The following is a 22,818-nucleotide window of genomic DNA, read 5'->3' on the forward strand; positions in this document are numbered from 1 at the left end:
CCATCTGGAGTTTGTTTGCAGTGGCTGAAGGCCCTGCTGCCCCCAATATTTCTTTCTCTTTCTGTCTGTTGCTCTCAAATAAATAAATAAAAATAAACAAAAATTAGAAAAAGATTGGTTAATCTGATTCATGTTTCATGAGGAAAGAAGAATCAGTGTTGTACTCTGATGTATAGCTTATCAGAACATTATATTTTTATGTATTTTCATATATATTAAAGTTGATTTCTTTTTATTGCTAACAGATGTGTGTGTGTGTGTGTGTGTGTGTGTGTGTGTGTGTGTGTGTATACTGCATGTGTGTGTGAAATAGAGGGGGAGCCTACTGCTTATGTACCTGTTCTCTTGTTTTGGGATTTAGGTATTTTCTTGCTTGGTGTGAGACCTGCAGACTATCAGGACAGACTTTCTTGATAGAGATCTCGGCACTGAGGGGGGCAGAAGCTAGCATGGCTTCTAGCACTATGAGAGCACATGCCTAAAGCAACCGTAGTCTCCATTCAAATGCATGTCTGAGCTAGCTCTCTAGTGCCAGTGTGCCCTCTAGCTTACCAAGTCTTGGCAGTAAAAGAGGGCAAGGAAGTTACTGCAATGTGGATCTTATTAAGTTGACTGTCCCTCCCACTCTGTCAAATGGTAGAAATGCATCCAGAGAACAACTAGCTACAAAAACAAGAGTGAGGCTAGAGGGATTGCTTAGTGAAGCCTATGGACCCATGTTCAACTCTTCAGATCCCACATTTGCCAGGCACACAAGGTGATGTAGTAAGGTCACACATGCACACAAGGTGGCACAATAGTCTGGAGTTTGGTTCCAGTAGCTGGAGGCCCTGGCATGCCAATTCTCTCTCTTGCTCTCACTCTCACTCTCCTTCTCTCATGTAAAACAAAGACCAGTCTGTAGGGCTTGCCTCAAAATTAAAAAAAATAAAAATAAAAAAATAAATTAAATAAATTAAAAAAAAGAGAGTATGCTCCTTGCTGGAATAGTGAAAAGCACTCATAGGCACTCACAATCATAGACCTGCTGCTGTGGCACTCCATGAAAACAGACGTGGACATTGCTGGACTTCAAACTGTATGTGTCCCTCTAGAGCACAGTGATTGCTATTTTGCTGGACATAGATGAGGTCTGTCTGATCTCTGTGAAGGCACTAACTTGTGTGATATCTATGCCAAATATAGAACAATTATGCCAAAGACATCATTACCCATACTATACCACATAGGTGAAGGACGTACTTAAGAATCCACTATAGGGCTCAAGAGTTGGGTCAACATGTAAATAGCTTGCCCTACAAGCTCAAGGACCTGAATTTGGATCCCTAGAACACATGTAAAATTCCAGGTATGACTATATGTGCCTATAATACCAGTGTTGGTGAGGCAGAGACTGAAAGATCCCTGGTGCATTCTCATTAGCTAGTCTAGCTAAATCAATGAAACCTAAATTCAGAGAGAGTCTCTGTTCCAAAAAATAAGGTACAGAGTGACTGAGAAAAATACTGATGTCAACATCTAGCCTCCACATGCATACACACACACACACACACACACAAACACACACATATGAACATGCATGTGCACATACACAAATTCCTCACTCATATACATGCAGAAAAAATACACAATAAGACAATATTTTGCAGGTGTCTTCTCAGATGAACGTGAGTATTTCTGCTTTGTTAACAATATTTGAGCTGAAGGATTTGGTCTTCTGCCTTTCTTTTTTTTTTTTCATTCTGTATTTTATGCAGAGTTTCCTCAGTTTTTTTTTTGTGTGTTTTTTTTTTTTAACATATACACTTTCCTTTATGAGCTTGCAAGTCTCATTTACTTCAGGTTTAGATTCCACTACTGTTGCCAGTTCATGTTCTCTCCCCTCTACTTCTTCTTCCCTCCCTCCCCCTTCTCTTTGCATTATCTCACTGTTCTAATCCTGGCTGGAATGACCTCTGGAAGTGCAAGCATGGCACACACAGGAAATAGAGATAAGAAAGGAAAAGCTAGGTGCTCAGCTTGCATTCCAATTAATTAATGTCAGATATTAGTCAGGGCATAGATGTTTATTTTTCTTTGAGGACCTGTGACCCTGACTAAATTGCCTACAATGTGAATTACCTGGCTTTTGATGTTTATCAATTTATTTTATTTTGACAGTGACAGAGTGATTTCAGTCTCTGTAAACTCCATCAGGAAGTCACCATTTTCCATGTTTTTTAAGTTTTGTACAATATTATGTTACCAATCAGGGATAGCAGGAAAATGTCACCGAGTCATCTATGTAAATTTTTCATAGAGAACTTTTCAAATATATTTAGGAATAAGAAGAGTAAGGAAAAAGGTAATTAATGAACAGAGAAAAACTGTCAAGGCATACAGACAATGGGGTGTTGTTGCAATGGCCAATTCATAGGTAGTCCACAATGCTTTCTTTTAAAATGTATTACCAAGTCATTCTCACTGCAAAACTCACCAAATAAGAAGCCATCCCAAAGATCAAATTGCAGTTAACCATTTCTGAAATCAATATAATCAAAATGATCCTATGACATCAAGTTTAAGTTGGATTTGGATACTGTTAACTCTTCTATAAACTTCTACTTCAATTCCTTTCCTATTTTGTGCTATATATTAACCTGTCTGGGGAAGGTCCCTTGCCTATATCCTTAAGACCTACGTCAGTTTAACGTCTTCATCAGCTAGATACTAACATTTTTGGTGTTTTTATTTCTTCATCTTCCTTGGCATATTCAAAGTTTTCATTATTTTTTAACCACTGTGATTTATAGTTTCTACTTTGTCAACAAATTCTATTTTATTATAATTGACTTCCTATAAAAAATCTTATAATTTGGGCTCTACAAAGATAGCAGTCTTATCTTTTCCCTTTTGGATAACTAGATTCTAATACTTTGCCTCAAAGTAAATTATTTACTAATCACATGCTACATTAATCAATGATTGAAGGAGTATATAAACTAATGAAGCCACTTATTACTAACTCCACTGTTAATAATCTCTCTGTAACTTCTGGAAAAAAATCTAATTACAAGCTAGTGCAATTATGCTTTAATAAAATATGTCTCTAATACCCTGAAATGCTCACAGTGTATTCAGAATCAAATAGGTTTGATAAGGTTCTATATAATAGCTTTCAATGAATTGAGAAATACGTTATTTAGCCCTCTTGACCTTAAAGCAAATGCATATTACAAAAATTGAAAATTGCAGCCGATATGTGTAATGTTCCTCATTATTTAATATGCATCATGCATATTCTACTATAATTATGTAATGACTTCTCATATTTCCTCAACAATGATTAGAAAACAACTTAAGTCTTAGAGCTGGGAGAGTGACTTCATTCTGTAAAAGGTTTATAGTGATGTAATAAAGTTCTGATACATAATTATCTTTGATTATCTGCTGGTCCCTAAAAATAATGAAAAGAGCTTTACATTGAGCTGTTAGGAAGATAACTAGAAAAATTTCATGTGAGCAAATGCAGATATTGGATTTCAGATTTACAAATTGAGAGCCCAGGCAAAATAATGTCTAAGCTACTTTGACACTTTTAAAATTCCAAATGTACTGTGGATGATGGTGATTCAGTTCTCTCTTAAAAGAAACTTGGTCAATGTTTAAAATCTGGATTGTTCTCTTTTCCTGTCTTTTTTTTTGTTTTTAATTTCAATATTTATTTAAATATTTTACCTTTTTCATTTTCATAAACATTTGCTTGAAAAATTAAGGGCTATAAGGGAAATAAATACTACTAAACAGATCTCTTCCTTGATTATAAGCACTTTGAAGTCTGTGAATTTTTTAATAGATAAATAATTGTCACAGACAATTCCTCAAAAGATTTCTGATCACACACTACAGAAAAATAACTATTTTGTAAATGAAACTTTGGTGATTGGTACTACTATTATAATTGTTGGTTTTAGTGACTTTTCCAGATTTATATTTATCTCTAATAGATAAACAAGGTATTTGAAAATAGGAGGGGTGATGTAAGCTAAGAAGTAAGGACAACTTACCAAAATGGTCAAATGTGTTTGGCCCTCATCCAATGGCCAATGCTTATTAAAGTCCAATTTCTGGTAGTCTCATGCTTTGAGGTAGAATAATTTTCAGGTGCATGTTCTAGGCTGACCCCCAGAGTGCCTGTAGGCCACAGTGATGACTGGTTTAAGAAAGTATTCTTTGCAGCTCTCATGACCTTCTTTCCTCTCTTCTCCACCTTAATTTTACGTCACTTCCTATAACTTACTTGTACTCAAATCCTTGTCACCAAGTCAACAACACTGAACATCCTATTTACCTAAGATAGTGCCTATCAAAACGGCTTTAAATTTAAAGTTGAGTTGCATTCATCATGAATTATATAAAATTATAGCTCTTGAATGCCTACCTGCTACCTTTGTTTCATTTATATATTCAGTGACTTACTTTTACAGGCACTACTAAGTTTCCTCCTCCTCCTCCTCCTTCTTCTTTTTTTTAGAACCCCAGTAGTTCACTATCTTAAACAGTCACTTAACCAATGGGATCACGTGAAACTGAAGAGTTTCTTTACAGACAAGTGTACAATAAGCAAAGCCAATCGATTATCCACAGAATGGGAGAAAATATTTGCAGATTATCCAGCTGACAAAGGCCTAATCTCTAGAATCTACAGTGAACTCAAAAATCTTTTCCTGTCTTACAGAATGAGCAGATTCTGTTACTGCCTTACACTCAGTTATACACATGTCAGATATCACTGTCCTCTCTAGCATACCTCTCTCCCCTTCAGCTTGTGTATTTTGGCCCTAATGAGCTGGCAACATGCAGAATTTACATTGTTACTATTTAAACATTTGCTAACCCAATATCAAGGCCATTTAACAAGCCATAATTTGGCTGAGGAAAACATTGCCCATGTATCATAAAATAGATAATTTCATTTCCTTTAGTAAGTATTCTTAGTGAAGTATTGTTCTTGGTACTGTGATGGGACAATGCCTGTCCGGGACTTTCTCTCTTTCGCTTGCAAAATGTATCACCAGTAACACTGGAAAGAACAAGAAATATATTAAATTTCAGATATTACAGTAATGTAGTTATTTTTATTCACACATTAACACTTGTCATAGTGACTCTTTTTAAAAACGATTACATATTAGAGTAGAAGTTTAAAGTTGCCATCATTTACTAAATGACTACAGATGTAATGCCTGTCATATGGACACATTATGTAAATGTTTTCCTGTAAGTATATTATGACACTGAAATTTCAGAACTCATACTGAGAAATAACGATGTTGCAATATGATATTGCAAAACGATAGAGAAATATTTGAGTGACCCTTTAAAACCTATTAATTTTAATTTAAAGTCTATGATTTTTATCTATACTAGTTGCTTAGTGGGTTCAAGACAAAATTGTAAGCAGGAAAATATATTAAAATTCAGCCATACAGACAGATGATATATGGAATAAAGCAGGAAGCTGATATTGAAACTTTTGTTTATCACAATCACCTATAAACTTTTTTTTTTTTTTTTTTTTTTTTTTTTTGAGGTAGGGTCTCACTTCTAGCTCCGGCTGACCTGGTAGTCTCAGTGTGGCCTTGAACTCATGGTGATCCTCCTACCTCTGCCTCTCGAGTGCTAGGATTAAAAGCATGTGCCAACACGCCTAGCTTCACCTATACACTTTTAAAACACTAATCACTGATTCAGAAATTTGTAATTTCCAACAAGTTCTGAGCTAAGCTTGCTTATATGAGTCTGTGTTTATCATACCCACTTCTGAGCATGTGTGGGTCCCAAGATGTTAGCATGCTCTTTCTTTAACTTGGATATAGTATCTAAAGCATGATCAATATGCAAAGTATTACTTACTTGATAGGCAGTGTTGGAGATTCTGTCATCTATTTCTGAAGTAAGATCTTGTGAGGAACTGGGCTGGACTAAACCTGCAATGGAAAGTGTCTCTGACTTTAAGTCTAGCTAACAAATGCTGGGGTAGGGAGAGTTGTTTCAAGCAATTCAGAGCTACATTCTTTCAGAATGGGCATGAGGAAGGTTGTATAGTTTCTTAAAATACATGTGATAGGAACTCTCAGTTCCAAAACACAAACTTAGAATATCATCACAAAGGAAAATGACAGCAGCAAACACATCCTACAGATCTGAAAGCATAGCACCCCTATGAATAATGCTGTAGGAAGTCATTCTGATTTTTGTTGGGGAAAAAGCTGGTGCCTGTGGTCAGAAAATGGGCTTCAACACATGTAGCAGTTATCTTCTCATTCCTGGGACAGAACACTAGGCCAGAGGCAGCTTATAGGAGGAATGGGTTTATTTCAGGCTTACAAGTTTCCAATAGAAGCTTCATGGTGGTGGAGGAAGCTGGCTCACTTCATCATACGTTAGCAACACAGGGAGAAACAGCAGTCATGACCTGCTCTAAAGACACACAACAGGCTCAGGGTCCACCTCAGCAATACACCCTCCACAGCAAGGCTCCACATCCCAAAGACTCCACCAAATGGGGACTAATTAGGACATTTAATCACAGTCACCTGAGACTGTTAGGAGTCATTTACATTCAAATCACCATGTGTGTGTTTACTTCTCCTACTCAAATAGTTTCTACTAAGTGGTTGATCTATCTGACATTTTAATGCTAAATGAAAAGTCTTGGTCCAAAGTAGTGTATGAAGCAAGGAATACATATATGGTGCAAAGATTGTTTTAATAGTTTAGCATGAAGAGCTATGATTTTGTGTTATCAGCCATATTGATATGTAGGTATTTTGAAATACCAGGACAGAGACTGCAGCAAACAGGGCCACATCCATAAGGTGAAAGAAGAGGACTTGTTTATATTTGTTCCATTCCCAATTTTCTTCCGGAGCCAATAGCATCCTTTAGTGGAGTAATAAAGAGAAAATCAACATGACATTCACAATTTCTTAGGCAAGTCAAAGTACCTTCCTAGGGGGATTTTCATAATGAAATACTGCCATTCACTTCATACATCTCAAAATCAAATTGAAGGCCTGAGGGAAAAATCTCCCTGAGGAATTAACACTCTTCAGATTGCATGTGTGTATAATACAATAATTCTTGAAGCAGAGGCAATATTTTTCCAGAGTGTCATAAAAAGGGTGAAATGATAAATTGGAAGGAACCTTATGGGGATCAGAAAGCAGGATCTTTTGCATGCTAAGCAAGCATTCTATCACTGAGGTACATCCTCCATCTATCTCTTGCTTTCACTCTCTTAAATTTTTTAAAAAGGGTCTCACTAAATTGCCTCGACTCACTATATAGTCCAGATAGGTCATTCGCTTGCACTCCTCTGCTTTGGCTTCCTGAATACTTAGGTTTAAGGATTGTGCCTCCATGTCTCATTCTTGATTGAATTTCTCATGCACATGACAAATCATTTTTTCTTGGTGATTTTAGGACTTTCACTTTGTTTCTCAACATGTTGATTATGATTTGTTTAGGAGCAGAACTTTGCCTTTATCTTTTTTGGATTTCATTGAGCTTCTTGGTATGTAGATCATTTTTGTACAAAATTCAGAAGTTTTCGGACATACCAGACATCTGTTCATCAGCTACATCGTATCTATAGATTGAGCCTCTGGTGAATTTTCATTTTGTTCTTGCACTTTCTGACTTGGGGGTGGCTATGTGGTTTCTCTCTTATGATATTGCTGTTTATTTCTATTGTTTGTTCTGTGGAATGTTCCATTCTTCAAACCAGGCTTTCTTTATTTCTTTAAATGCAGGTATAGTGAGTAGCTTCTCCACCCCATCTGCTAAGTAATTCTTTTGGACATAATCAAAAGATGATTTTAGTACATAATTTTCTTTTCATTCCTGTTTGTGAGGATGTCTTTTTATTCAGAACTAGACATTTTAAATATTGGAATTTAAATCAATCTACCAATTTAATACCCAACCCATGCACCAGAGTATGAGTCATTGGTCGAGTGACTTGACTGTACTAATTCAGCGAAGACCAATTCACTGCAGCGTGTGCCTTCCAATGGTGCAAGCAGAAGGCAACGCTCAGGCAGGTGCCCAGACTATGTGTCAGTCAGAGTTGACTGGTCTCAGCCAGCCTTTCGGATCCCAGCTTATTGAACTTTCAGGAGTTTCTAGCTGGTCTCCTTTGCTTGATGCCACATCTAGCTACTAACCTCTACTAGCTGCCAGCTGATAGTTTTAGTTGTTAAATTTTGTTGACAATGCACCATGATCATACTTGCTTCAAATTCTAATCCAATGTGAGGTGGACAATTTTGCCTATGCAGGGTATATTCCCTGTCTGAGTCTTGCTCTGATTTTTATTTTCTGTTTTTTGGTTTTTCAAGGTAGGGTTTCACTCTAGTGCAGTCAAATAATTGAGCTGGAATGGATGTGGAGAAGGTTTAGTCAGTAAAGTACCTGCTACACAGGCACGAGATTCTGAGTTCAGATACCCAGAACCCACTTAAAAAGCTGGGAGAAGCAGCACATGGTTGAACATCAGCATTGGGGAGGTGGAGGTAGGAAGATTCCTGGAGTTTGCTGGCCAGCTTTTTAGCTGAATTTGATTTGTCAGCTCCAAATACATTGAGAAATAGTGACTCTATCAAAAACTAAGATGGAAGGGCTAGGGAGATGGCTCGGTGGTTAAAGATACTGTTTGTAAGACTGGTAGTCTAAATTTGACTATCTAGATTCCATGTAAGGCCAAACACCAAATGCCACATACTTCTATAATTGCAGTGTAAATATGGCAATGGGAAGTAAATCCAGGGCACTCCCAAAACTTACAATTTGAATGTCAGGTAAAACAAGCAAACAAACAAAAATCAGGATTGCCTTACCTGAAACAAAGTGGAAGGAAAGGACAGATATCCTGGGGTTATTCTCAGAACTGCACATGTACACCATGGTAAGTGAATTATAACACACACACACACACACACACACACTAAGGTGGAAAGAAATCTGGGAGGGCACTCAATGTCTACCTCTGGCCTACACTCATACCTACAAACATTTGCATGCCAAAACATGCACTCACGTATGCATGAACCCACATATATACACATTAAAAAAATCATCACTCAATGCAAGTGCTAATTAAATAACTGGATATCTGGACCCCCAAATATTTGTCTTATCAGAAAACAATTATTTAGTTCATAGTATTTTGTAGATATTTCCTCCATATTGAAGCAGTCCTTTCTGGAGAGAAGAGAGAGGATTATAAGAACTAAATCATGATTAACAAAGCCCTTCAACAAGGTTTTATGAGCAGTAGATAATCTCTGGGGAAAGGATATTTTGATGAGACCTACCTATAAGGTATGCATGAATCTCCAGGGAGGCAGCTTTTGAGAATCATCACCTACGTAGGGCTGAGCCTTTTGATGATACAGATTTGAATCATATATGTTCTTGGAAGTAGTCCCAATAAACTCATTGGTTCACCACACTTAACTGGAGCAATTTTTTTTTTTTCTTGTGCTCGTATCATTAGTGGATAGCTGTTTGCTTATGTCACCTCAGAAAGTCACACAATAAAATCTGCATTAGATTTAGAAGTTATAATGTCCCTGAAATCAACTATAACTAAGTAGTTAGGATATGAGCAAAAAGGGCATATTTAATAGGCAGAATATATATTCAACTTACTTGGGTAAAATATAGTGCAATTACATAAAAATAGGCATGTACATTTAACCAAGACCTTGGGAGCTTTTACATGATGTCATGAACATAGGATAGGCATAATTTGGATGGAAATGAATGCAGATCATTAATACTTCTTGATAAACTATATGAAGGGAACTTAAATTTTCTTCCCTTCTGAGTGCAATTGTTAAGTGGACCAGCATATAGTTGCAGGCCCAAGGTGTGTCTGGGGGGAGGGGTATGCTTACTTCAGTAGTATGAGCTTGTTCTGTTTGAGTTTGTATGTCCTCACTCTTGCCAGTTTGATAGACTACCTTTCCAGCATGTTATTTGTTATTTACCTTGATACAGCCTACAAAAAATATTTCCCATTACTAATTACCTTTAAGACTAATTGAGTCTGAAGAACCCATTCTGATACGCCATGTTAAAAATAAATGTTTTTGTTTGTAGGACCTTTATCACCTGTCAGCTGGTGAGGCCCAAGCACTAAGCAGTTGTATTGTCTTTGCTGTATACATTGCTGTCTTCTAAGTTCCACCTCAGTCCCACACACTGACTCTCAGACAAAATTCTTTAACGATTTGTTGCCTTCCTTTCTCCTGTTCTCTTGGCTTTCACTCCTCCTTTATTGCATCATTTTGTCTTCATGCTGGAATGCAGAATAACTGTCCTGCTTGAAGGTTTCCTCAGCAAAGCCTGGCATAGTTTGATACACTTTGATACTACCTGCATTTCCTGCTAAAGCCTTAGTAATTCTTCATACCTTGGTGGACTCAGCTTATATCTCAGAGCAGCTATAAAGGATCCCAAAACACAATGGTGGGGTAGACCCAGGTCTAGAACAAGTCACTAGTTTTGGTATAATTTGAAATCGTCTCCTATAAAATAAAATTTACAGTCCACCCTTGCTGGAGCAGATAAACTTCCTACTTACTCTCCCTCTGTGTTATAATCCATTCGTTCTGGAGAGATCAGCCTAGAATCAATGGCAAACTATTTAAAACTCACATCTGAACTCATTCATATGGTTACGTTTTAGATCACTGTACATCACTATTTCAAATTAGGGCTGGAGAGATGGCTTATAGCAGTTAAGGTGCTTTCTTGTGAAGCCTAAGGACCCATGTTTGATCTCTCTCTGTATCCCATGTAAACCAACACACAAAGGTGACCCAAGCACAAGGTTGTACATGTGACCCAGGTATAAGGTTGTACATGTGAAGTAGGTAATGCAAGAGTCTGGAGTTTGATTTCAGTGGCTAAGGCCCTAGTGCACCAATTTGCTCTCTCTCTCTCACTTGTTTTTGCTCTCTCTAAAAAAAAATTCAAATTACTTTCCAAACATATTACATTAATTTACTACTATGTCAGGGCCATCAGGCTCCAACATTAGGAGATGGTCAGTTGACCAAATCAAAGTGGCCCTTACATACTCTTTTGTCTTTGAAGCTTTGCTCACAGACCAAGATCATGCCCAAGAGTAGGTGATTAGCACATGGATGGATAACAGTGGAGCCTAGCATGCCAACATCTAGAATTAAAGAAGTCCTATATGTAAGACACACATCAGTTGAGGCAATTAAACCGAGTGCATCAAAATGCCTTTCGTTTGTAGAACTCAAGGCTGGTTCAGATGAACTAAACTTTTATATCTGATAAAGATCCCTACCTCAGAATGTGTAGATTACTTCAAAAACAAGAGCTAAAAGTGAACTTATAGGGCTAATAATATCTATTAATACTGAATTAAAGTACAATCATCCCTATTTTGTAATTAAATCAAATAAAACAAATAATGAGGGTTTTAAACCTTTTGTCCAAGTACTTCTAAGTAACTTATAATATTACTTTTTGTAGTGGTGTGATTCAGGTGTCATCCATAAACTTTTTATACTCTACCCAGATTATGGCAATTGTAAATTAAAGCCTCCTTGATTTGGTGTATTGTTGGGGGCAGTCTTACGGGTGTTATAGCCAGTTTCCCCATGCCAGTGTTTGGCACACTCTCCTGTTGCTATTGTCTGCCTTATGTTGGCCAGAGGGTGATATCTACCCTCTGCACATGCCATCATTTTCCCTGCCATCATGGCACTTCCTCTCAAGTCTGTAAGCCAAAATAAACCTCTTTTTTTTCCCCACAAGCTAATCCTGGTTGAGTGATTTCTACCAGTAACATGAACCTAACTGCTACAGTAATGTTGGCACCAAGGGAGTGGGATTGCTGCTAGATACCTGACTATGTGGTTTTGGCCTTTTGGAGCTTATTTTCAAGAGGGATGTGGAAGGATATGAAACCTTAAACCAAGCATGCCTTGTAGTGCTATAAGTACAGCTTGAGGGACTATTCTGGTCAGAGTTGAAAGACCAAAATGCAGTAAGAACTATGGACTGTGATGTTTGGTTTATGAGGATGAGAAAGAGCTCTGCCTGGGCTGGGCTTAAAGCAGTTTGTGTGAGAGGCTTGCTGTCATGACAGCATGTGCAGGGCTGCTTTGTGGAGAAATGGATTGGTGTGTACAGAGGTATATGGCACAGAAAGATATTTTTGGGCCAAAACTTCTGCTTGTTTAGCTGCAATTGTATAAGAGATTACAACCATTGAGATTGGGCCAGCTGACCTGCACTGGTGCAACAGGAAGAATGTAGACTCTTTTGAAGGGGCCTGAATGCTTAACAAGTGTCCTGTTCTTCAAAGTCTGGTTTATTCTCACCTGGATTAACAAATTGGCATCCTACCTGGTATTGTGGAGTATAAGAGATGCAGGAAGGAGAGGTTCATTGAGTTTGCAATGCAGTCTCGTGTTTTGGAAATGGCCATGGGCAGTGTGAAGCAGGTTTGCTGTATGCCTGCACAGAGACTCAATGGAATCATGAGGATGAACCAGGAATTGCAGTGAGACCCAGTGGAGGTGCCAGGACCAGGACGTGGCTGCTGAAGAAAGATTCCAGCCCCAGATGAAGATTTCTATGACTGTGAGTAGCCTAGCTGGAGGTGTGGAATTGGAACTCCAGAGACTTGTTGCTGGTTAGAATTAGCAGAATTGGAGCTTTGCCACAGACTACAGTTCTTGGACTTAGAGCTACAGAGTTTGTTGTTTGTCCTGGTTGTTTTAAATCTTGTATTGGCTGAATATTTCTTTGCTATGCCCAATGGCATGTTTTGCCATTATGGGATTTTTTTTTTTTTTTTTTGTATAATGACTCAGTTAAAAGACCTTGGATTATGGGGATGTTTGAACATCATGTGGTTGATAAAAACTATGGGAACTCTTAAAGTTGGATGAATACATTAAATTTTAAATCATGAATGGTTATCAGTTTATGGGGGCCAGGGACAGAATGTGGTGGTTTGATTCAGGTGTCCTGCATAAACTTAGTTATCATGAATGCTATTCTCCTCAGCTGATGGCATTGGAAATTAAACCCTCCTGGAGGTGGTATATTGTTGTGGGTGGGCTTATGGGTATTCTAGCCAGTTTTCCCATGCCAGGGTTTGGCACTCTCCTGTTGTTATTGCCCATCTTATGTTGGCCAGGGGGTTATATCCACCCTTTGCTCATGCCATAATTTTCCCTGCCATAATGGAACTTCCCCTTTTGTCTATAAGCCAAAATAAACCTCTTTTCTCCCACAAGCTGCTCTTGGTTGGGTGATTTTTACTGGCTATGTGAATCTGACTGCAACACTTTTAAAATAAGATCTAAGGAAAATATTTGTTATGGCCATGGCACATTTCAACCGATGTTATTAGGGGATGCTGGATAATCTCCAATGTTCACATGTGGTTGAATATGTTATTACTGACATTCTCTTAAGTTTCAGCTGCAAGTAACATAAATGGAAGAATTACAACACTCTGCTAACATTTTCTGCTTCTTTCCAGAATGTTACATTTTTTACAAACCCTTATTGTTATTTCTTAGAATGAGAACCTGACCTTAATTTTCAATAGGTTGATAAGAAGTGGCTAACAATTGAGTTTAGCTAGAAGAGCGATCTGGTGCTATCAGTTTAGATCATTTAGTAGTTTGGACTGTTCTCCTGCTTGTATCTATCTCCAGATTTTTAATTTTTTTTTTTTTATTTTTCCTTCTCGGTCATGAATTGAGCTGTTACTATTACATTTATTTCCCCCCCTGGGACTTTGTGGAAGATTGTTTAGGCTAGCCTCACATATCTTCCTTTTGTGGCACTGATTACTAAATTGTAAGAGATTTTGATACAGTGTAAACGGGAGAGTGATGAAGGAAGGTTCTGTATGTCAACTTCTGCCTTCCCCATGCATATGTGCATTCAAATATACATGTACATGTGCCCACAATCACACATGCACCCTGCACATACAAATGTCATGCACAACAAATTCACCACATGGACACTTGTGCACAAGTGCTAAATCACACACACACACACACACACACACACACACACACACACAATTCCTCATAACACTTCAACATAGAGTCTTGCTTCTTCTTAGAAGGTTGAAGACTATGGAGAATATTGGTCCTCACTATCCATGAGAAAAATCTTATTTTTCTTAAATGCATTATAATTAAGTTTGGAGAGCAAATAATTAAATTGAATATTAAAGAGTGAGTCGTAGGGATACAGAAGAAGGGGAAAATATGTTAGGGACTGAGAAAGAGTCGTGGGGTGAGTGTGGTTGATGCATGTATTGAAGTGGAATAATGATTTTTTTTTTAAGATAGGGTCTCACTGTAGCTCAAGCTGACAGGGTGGCCTTGAAATCACAGTCATCCTCCTACCTCTGTCTCCTAAGTGCTGGGATTAAAGGCTTGCACTAACACACCCAGCTCAAACTCTTTGCTTTTTATAATTAATGTATGTAAACAAAAAGTGACCAGTCTCTATAAGGATATAAATTATCAAATTGTTTTTCTGCTACCATACCCTAAGAAAAATAGTTGGTCCCTGTAAAAGAAGCTTAGAAACAAACAAATCCTCTTTAACTGATTTCCTTTAGGTTAAGTATAAGTAGTATGGCAATTTAGAGTAAATGTGAACCTGAAGGGTACTTTCATCTTCCTATAAGATATTTTCTATTAAGTTGTTTTATTTGAGAAAGACAGTGATACAGAGAGAGAGAGGGAGAAAGAAAAAGGAGAAAGAACATGGGTGGTACACCAGGGCCTCTTGTTGCTTCAAATGAACTCTAGATACATGTGCCATTTTGTGTTTCTGACTTTACATGGGTAAAGTAACCAAACCCCAGCATGGCAGGCTTTGCAAGCAAGTGTCTTTAACTGCTGAGTCATCTTTTCAGCCCTAAGCTCTTTTCTATCATCAAGTTCAACCGTAAAACATCAAGAGAGAACAACTTTTTATAATGCACAGAACCAAAATTTCACCAATTCTTCACATCTTTCTTTTGTAATAAGCAAAAGAAAAAAATAGTAAAGGGACTCAAAATTGGTCCACTTCTACAGTCATGCAAAGCAACAAGAATGAAGACATTGGAAAGAAAACATTGTCACTGAGACAGGTGTGATAAACTGGTTCTGTGTTTAGTTGACACTGCTTGACCCACAGAGCAAATCAATTTCCTGGATGAAGGGGAAAAATACTCTTCCCATTGATAATCATCCCCTTCCCAAACAAAAGTGGACTTTGACTGAAATAAAAAGAACAAGCAGACCTTCATACCTCTCTGGTCAGGAGATAGATCCTCCCTATGACTAAGATTGGATTTGAGGACTGCATTATTAAATCTGGTACAAAGTAATACATAAAACAAGGCAAATGCTAGGGAAAACACTACCTTTCTCCAGAGAAGGTCTTGCTGCATTCATTCAAGCCAAACAGAGAACTGAAACTACCAAGGAAATATATACCTGGAGACCCAACCTAATCAGCACAAAGCAGCAGTCCATCATGGTTGTGCCTCCAAGGTAACTATAGCAACACTAACTCCCTAAGTCACCTGAAAAACTAGTAGAGCAACTCAATTCTCCATGCAGAGAGTAAATGCATATCTATTACTGGTGCAGATGTAATTCACCTCAATCTCTATAAATATGCTAAACATAATAGCCAGAATCCAATAAAAAGTGACAAGAGAAAAGCTTAGGATGAATATAGCTAGACTTAGTGATTTGATCCAAATTACAAAAAAGACTTTCAGGTATTTGAATTCTGAAGAGTATTTAAAGAATATAATAGAACACATAGAAAAAATCATGAAGACAAGGAATCGTGTCAGAGAGCAGACTGTGCCACAATCTAAAAGACAATATGCACTTATAATTTAACCATAAGCACAAAGAAAATCATTGAAATATTATCAAGTGTTGTCAAATACTCTTCTTTGTACACAAATAGTTATCCAAGTACATAGAATGCTGAGACAGGAGGATTGCTGAGAGCTCAATGTTAGGTTGTCCAGTGAGTTTTAAGCAGCCTGCTTTATAAAGTGAGACCCTGTCCACATGTTGCATATCTCAACTGTGATGTTGTTTATTCCAGCTCAAACATTTGTCAGTACCTAATGAAAATACATATGTGGCATGTATCGGGAATGTACAAAGCCTTTATTGCGTATGACTTTCCTTTCCTTAAGGTTCCTAACTCACATCGTGTCCAGGCAATCATTAAGCAGAGACAATATTCATATAGATAGAAATAGCATATTACTTTCTGAACTATTTGGATTACCAAAAATTACCAAACTTATATGTGATACCCTTTACTTAAACAAGAAAAAAGTTTCAAATCACTTTCCATCCACTTAGTGATAGGGTCTTCAGCAACTTTACAAATTCTCACTCGGTCTCTCTTTCTTTTTCTGTAAACACAGAAAAATTGGGTGTAGTTGCACATGACACTATATACATATGCTGAGGTCAGAGGAGAACTGGTATCTTCTGCTATTACTTTGCTGTCTTATGTCCTTAAGACAGAGACTGTCACTGAATCTGGGGCTCCACGTTTGCGGTCAGACTGGCTGCCTGGCTCCAGCAGTTTTCCCACCTCCACAACCTTTCATTATGGGGTTATAGGCATATGTATCCATGCTTATTTTTATGTGGGTGCTAGGATGCAACTCAGGTCCTCAGCCATAAGTACAAAACAAAGAGCAGCAAGTACTCTTCCCCACTCAGCCATCTCCCCAGCCCTGACTAATCTCTGTAGTCCGGTCTACCAGTCTCTCATGACCTTCAAAATCATTTAAAGCCTGTTAAGATGGTTGACTTGTATGCTCATTCTTTGTTTTCCAATTGTTTTGTCAAGTCATGTCTTATTGTTTCATGTTGTTTAATTCCCTTAAACAAGCCCCACACTAATAAGATGCCTGGGTGTAATTACAATATATTTGAAAACAAATTTTAAAACTATTCTGTTTTTATTGGAAAAGTTAAATTGTATTATTTATTTATTTATTTATTTGAGAAAAGATGCAAAGAAAGAGATAGAAAGAGAGACAGAGAAGAGAGAGGATGGGAGAGACAGATGGGCATGCCATGAATTCCAGCCCCTCAAAGGAACTCCAGACACATGTCCTACTTTGTGCATCTGATTTATGTGGGTCCTGGGAAATTGAACCTGGGACCTCTGGCTTTGCAGGCAAGTATCTTAACCACTAAACCATCTCTCCAGCCCTTATTCCATTTTATTTTTCAGACATTTTATTCTTCTACCTGCCCCCTTCCCTACTCAGAATTTAAGCAGGTTCTAGAACTTAGCAATGTGCCACTGTGGTTTCTCAGTTCTGGAGTACTTTTTATCAGCCCATGTACCTGGGAACGTCTTGTTCCACTAAAGTATACTTGCCCAGAGTGTCTTTCTTCCTTTCCCCAATCATGTGCAATCTCAAAATAGAGCTCTCTGTGCACATCCATTCTTAATTTGGTTCTCATTCAAAAAATTAAAAAAACAATTTGACTTAAGTGTAGTGCATAGTGAACTGTATGGATCAAGTTTCAGTTTCCTGCATGTGGTTATCCAGTTTGTCCAGCACCATTTGTTGAAGATGCTGTCTTTTTTCCAGCCTATATTTTTCAGGCCTTTGTCGAATATCAAGTAGCTATGGTTGCTTGACCCAAAGCCCAGGTCCTCAAGTCTATTCCATTGGTCTATACTCCTGTTTTTATGCCAGTACCATGCTGGTTTTATTATTATGGCTTTGTAATGTAGCTTTAGATCAGGTTTGGTGATGCCACCAGAGGTATTTCTTTTGCTGAGGATATGTTTGGATATGCGAGGCCTTCTGCCTTTCCATATGAAATTTGAGATCATTTTTTCTATCTCTGTGAAGAATACTGTAGGGATTTTAATTGGAATTGCATTAAATCTATATATTGCCTTTGGTAGAATTGCCATCTTCACAATGTTAATTCTGCCTGTCCAGGAGCATGGGAGGTCTTTCCATTTTCTCAAGTCCTCCTCAATTTCTTTTTTGAGTGTTTTTATGTTTTCGTTGTATAGATCTTTCACTTCCTTGGTTAACATTATTCCAAGGTATTTTAATTTTTTTGTTGCTATTGAAAATGGGACTATGTCCCTTATTTCTTTCTCTGTATCTTTGTCATTTGTAGACCAAAAATGAACCCAACATGACTCAGGAAAATTTTGTGGAAGAGGGGGAGGAAAGAATGTCAGAGCCACATGTTGGGTCAAGATATGCAGAGACATTTATTGTACCAATAACTGTGGGCTAACTCCACAATGCATGGCCCATATACCTCAACAAGGAGGGGCCAATGGGGAGGGGGTAGGTCATGGATGAGCCTAATAATGGTACCAAACTGCATGTATTTGCTGAATAGAAAACTAATTTAAAAAATTGACTTAAAATGGGTTGCATTTTACACATTGAAACTGCAGGGTCCAGAATAAAATCCATATATCAAATTCATCCAGTGTAATCATACACCCCCACCCACACTCAAACACACTCCAGAAGAAAATACAAAGTATGTTTTGCTTATCTCACTTTTGCCAAAAACATATGTCTACTTGTTTTTACTAAGACATATATTCTTCTAGTCTGTCAATGCACTGATGTAGAAAAGAGATCTTGTCTGGTGACACTTTGTAGAGCTAAGTAAGAGGAGGAGTGTTAAAATACTCTCAGGGTTGACACAATATTGATTATTTGAACACTGTGTTACATTGTTAGCAGGGCTCAGTATTTCTGTATACATGTAGCAATCAACAATTGCACAAGAGTTTCTATATTATGTTATCTGATCTGTACTCTTGAAATTTTCTTCATTCTTTAATTATTGTAAACATAAAACAAAATATAGTAGAAGAAAACTGAGGAATAAATGTTAGGAAGATTATATGTTAATGCAAGTGCTAGAAAAGTTAATAAAATATTGTTAGGAACTAATGTTAGGTTGTGAGAATTAATACAAATAATTATTTGTTATTTTAACATAAATTCATGTTTCTCCCATTTAAATGTTTTCTGTAATTTTTTATTTGTCAAAAACTACTTTATAATTAGGTGATTAAATAATTTGTTAGTTATTACAAGTATTACAAAGTATGTTTTATAAAAATATCTGTTTATATTTGTTTCTAGAGATATTACTACTGAGAAAATTACTTGTAATTGTTAATGTGCTATTTAATTCTCAGAATCCTACTTTAATTAAGATTTAATTTTATGGGCTAGAGGAATGGCTTAGTGGTTAAGGCATTTGCCTGCAAAGCCAAAGGACCCAGGCTCAATTCTCTAGGACCCACATTAGCCAGATGCACAAGGGGCACACGTGTCTGAAGTTCCTTTGCAGTGGCTAGAGGCCCTGGCAGGCCCATTCTCTCTCTGCTTCACCTCCTTCCTCTTTCTCTGTCAAATAAATAAATAACTTAAAAATATTTCTTTTGAAATATGCACACTTTAATATCCTTTATATCAATTTTAATTAATTTAGAATTCATTGTCATAATTTATTTTAGCTTTCATTTAAATAGGCTGCATGTTTTAACATATAAACTACCATGAGAATTGATTTTTAGGAAAAAGTCAAAATTTTATATAATTTTCTTACATTTTATTTTATTTTTATCACTAATATCTATTGGATTTTAGCCATCAACATTTAAATGTGGATTAGTTTAAACACTTTTTTTTTTCTTTTTTTTTTACTTATTGGTTGTTGTGGAATATTACTTTTTTCCTTATCAGGGCAGATTGTTTTGGGATAAATAACATATTGTTGCGTTTATAAAAAAATAGTTTTACTTATTAGAGAGAGAGAAAGATCACCAGTGTTTCCTGCTACTGCAAATGAACTCCAGACAAGTACACCACTTTGTACATCAGGCTTTACATCGGTATATGGAATTGAACCTGGGCTGATAGGCTTGGCAGGCAAGTACCTGGAACTGCTCAGCCAACTCTCCAGTGCTTATGTTGCACTTTTTTTTTTTTTTACTGTAAATATATATATAGTGTTTAACATGTAAGAACAATAGTCATTTGCATACCTCACTAAGAAAATAAAGATTCCAGTTTGTTCATCCATGTTAAATTATAGCCTTGTTCCACCAACAGAAAACCATTGTCTTCACATTTTTTATACCTTTTATATTTCTCCTCGATTTATTTTATTTATTTGAGAGGGAGGGGTCATAGATAGAGACAGAGAGAGAGATAGGAAAAGAAAGAGAGAGAGGGAGGGAGGTATGCGCCAGGGCCTTCAGCCACCGTAAATGAACCAGATGCATGTGTCACCTTGGCTGAAGTGGGTCCTGGGGAATCAAACATGTGTGCTTTGTCTTTGCAGGAAAGTGTCTTAATTGCCAAGCCACCTCTCAGCCCTCCTTGTTTTTTTTTTTGTTTTGTTTTTGTTTTGTAAAGTAGTCGAGTATTCCAAAATTCTAAAACAATCCTAGTTTATATAAACTACTACTTCATATAAATGGAAAAATGCTTCATAGATCCTCACAGTATTTGAATATGTCACTCAAGATAAATTTGTGGATTGTCCATGTACTTTAACATTTTCCCTGAAATTTATAGACTTCTGATACTTCTTCTGTAATAGTATTCATATTTAATGCTTTTATTTTTCCATTCAATTGTGCATAGTCATTCTAAATATTTTATACACAGGTTGTTAATATCCCTGATATCATCCCTTCTTTGGTCATGTGTTAGAAATAAATAGCTTTTATACCTGCAATGCTGATTATTTTGCTGTGTATATGTCCAGTGTGTGAAAATATAATATTACTTAGAAATAAATTGAACTATTTATCTGATTTATACTTTATACTTTGTCTGTTGGTTAATGAAGTGACTCAGTAATCTAGTATAAATTCTTCAGTTGTCCATATTTCTTCTATAATTGTTGGCCATTACCACGGATGTTTATAATCTCAATGGACTGATTTGAAAATGTTTAGGTTTGTGTTAATACTCAGATTCAATTGTATTAATATTTATGGATATTGATCTCCAGAAATGTTCATAGAATCTCCCAACTTGCCCCTCTGATCTATAATGCCACACTTTTGAACTTTTCTCTGATATACCCATTGTTTATATAAAACCATGTATTTTTTCCCCTGCCAGTATTTCCATCTAGTAAGTAATATGTTACTGGTCATCCTACAAATCCTCAAAGACATATAAGTATTCACAGTTTTTCTTGTTCATTGTAGGCCTTTGGCCTTTCCATAGAATTGTAAAATCTCCTGAAGAAGGAAAACACACAGTCTCTTGCATATACATGTGTTCATACTCAGGTGTAAATACACCAAGCACTGTGTCTATAACCTATTTTTTTCAACTAAAATTTCATAAAATACAGATATTCACTTGGGGAAATTTGAGATTTTTATTGTTTTAAGTCATCCAGTCTATGAGTATGGTATCCAATAAATATTTTCTTAAAATTATCTCTATTTCCTGGGCTGGGGAGATGGTTTAACAGTTAAGGCACTTGCATGTGAAGCCTAAGGACCCAGATTTGATTCTCCAGGGCCCACATGGGCCAGGTGCACATGGTGGTGCAAGCATCTGAAGTTCCTCTGCAGTGGCTAGAGGCCCTGGCATGCCCATTATCTTTCTCTCACTCTCTCTGTTCTTTTTTTTGTCTCTAGTAAATAAATTTTTAAAAATCAGAAAAAAATATTTAAAAAATAATCTGTAGTTTCTGCATGAGGTATTATATAGCTTTTGGTAGATTTACTGGCAGGTATTTTATTCATTGAAAAGTAAGGTAAATGACATTATTAGCATATTTTATAAATATATTTATTAATGGCTAGTGATATTCTTAATTTAAAGATATTGATGTTGGGCTGGAGAGATGGCTTAGCAGTTAAGTGCCTGCCTGTGAAGCCTAAGGACCCGGTTCGAGGCTGGGTTCCCCAGGACCCATGTCAGCCAAATGCACAAGGGGGCGCACGCATCTGGAGTTTGTTTGCAGTGGCTGGAAGCCCTGGCGTGCCCGTTCTCTCTCTCTCTCTCTCTCTCTCTCTCTCTCTCTCTCTCTCTCTCTCTCTCTGCCTCTTTCTTTCTCTCTCTGTCACTCTCAAATAAGTAAATAAGAATGAACCAAAAAAAGTAAAAAATAAAGATATTGATGTTTATTTATTATAAATACTATTAAAACTGTTTTATGTTCACAGAGCAATTAAGCAGATGGTACAGAGAATCAATGTGTATTCCCTCTCTCTCCACAGTGTTTCTGCTGAGGTTCTTGCCTTAGGTGAGTGTGGAACATATATGGGAATGAGGGGTGTCTCTGCCAGTGTTGGAGCCTTTCTCATCTCTTTGATGTACTATAACCTAGGAGGTATGGTGCCCAAAGCTCACAGCTATACAAAACTCCCACTGAATCAGTGTCATAGGCTTTTTGCCATACAAATTCCCACAAATGAAATCTACAAACCATGCAGGGTAAAATTTAGAAAGGTTTTATTATAGAGCTTAAAAGAAGGAAAGAAGACTAAACAGGGGGCTGAGCCAGTCAGTTTATTCCTCATACCATATGCAAGCACTTTGTCAGGTTTCTAGACAAGTGGGCACTTCTTTATTGAAAAAGAGAGGTAAGGAAGGACCAGGTACACTCCTACACATTCAAAGATATTTCTTTCCTTACTGGCACTTTATTTTCATGGATCCAATTAACATTATCC

The sequence above is a fragment of the Jaculus jaculus genome, chromosome 5 (assembly GCF_020740685.1).
Source record: "Jaculus jaculus isolate mJacJac1 chromosome 5, mJacJac1.mat.Y.cur, whole genome shotgun sequence".
Classification (NCBI taxonomy): Eukaryota; Metazoa; Chordata; class Mammalia; order Rodentia; family Dipodidae; genus Jaculus; species Jaculus jaculus.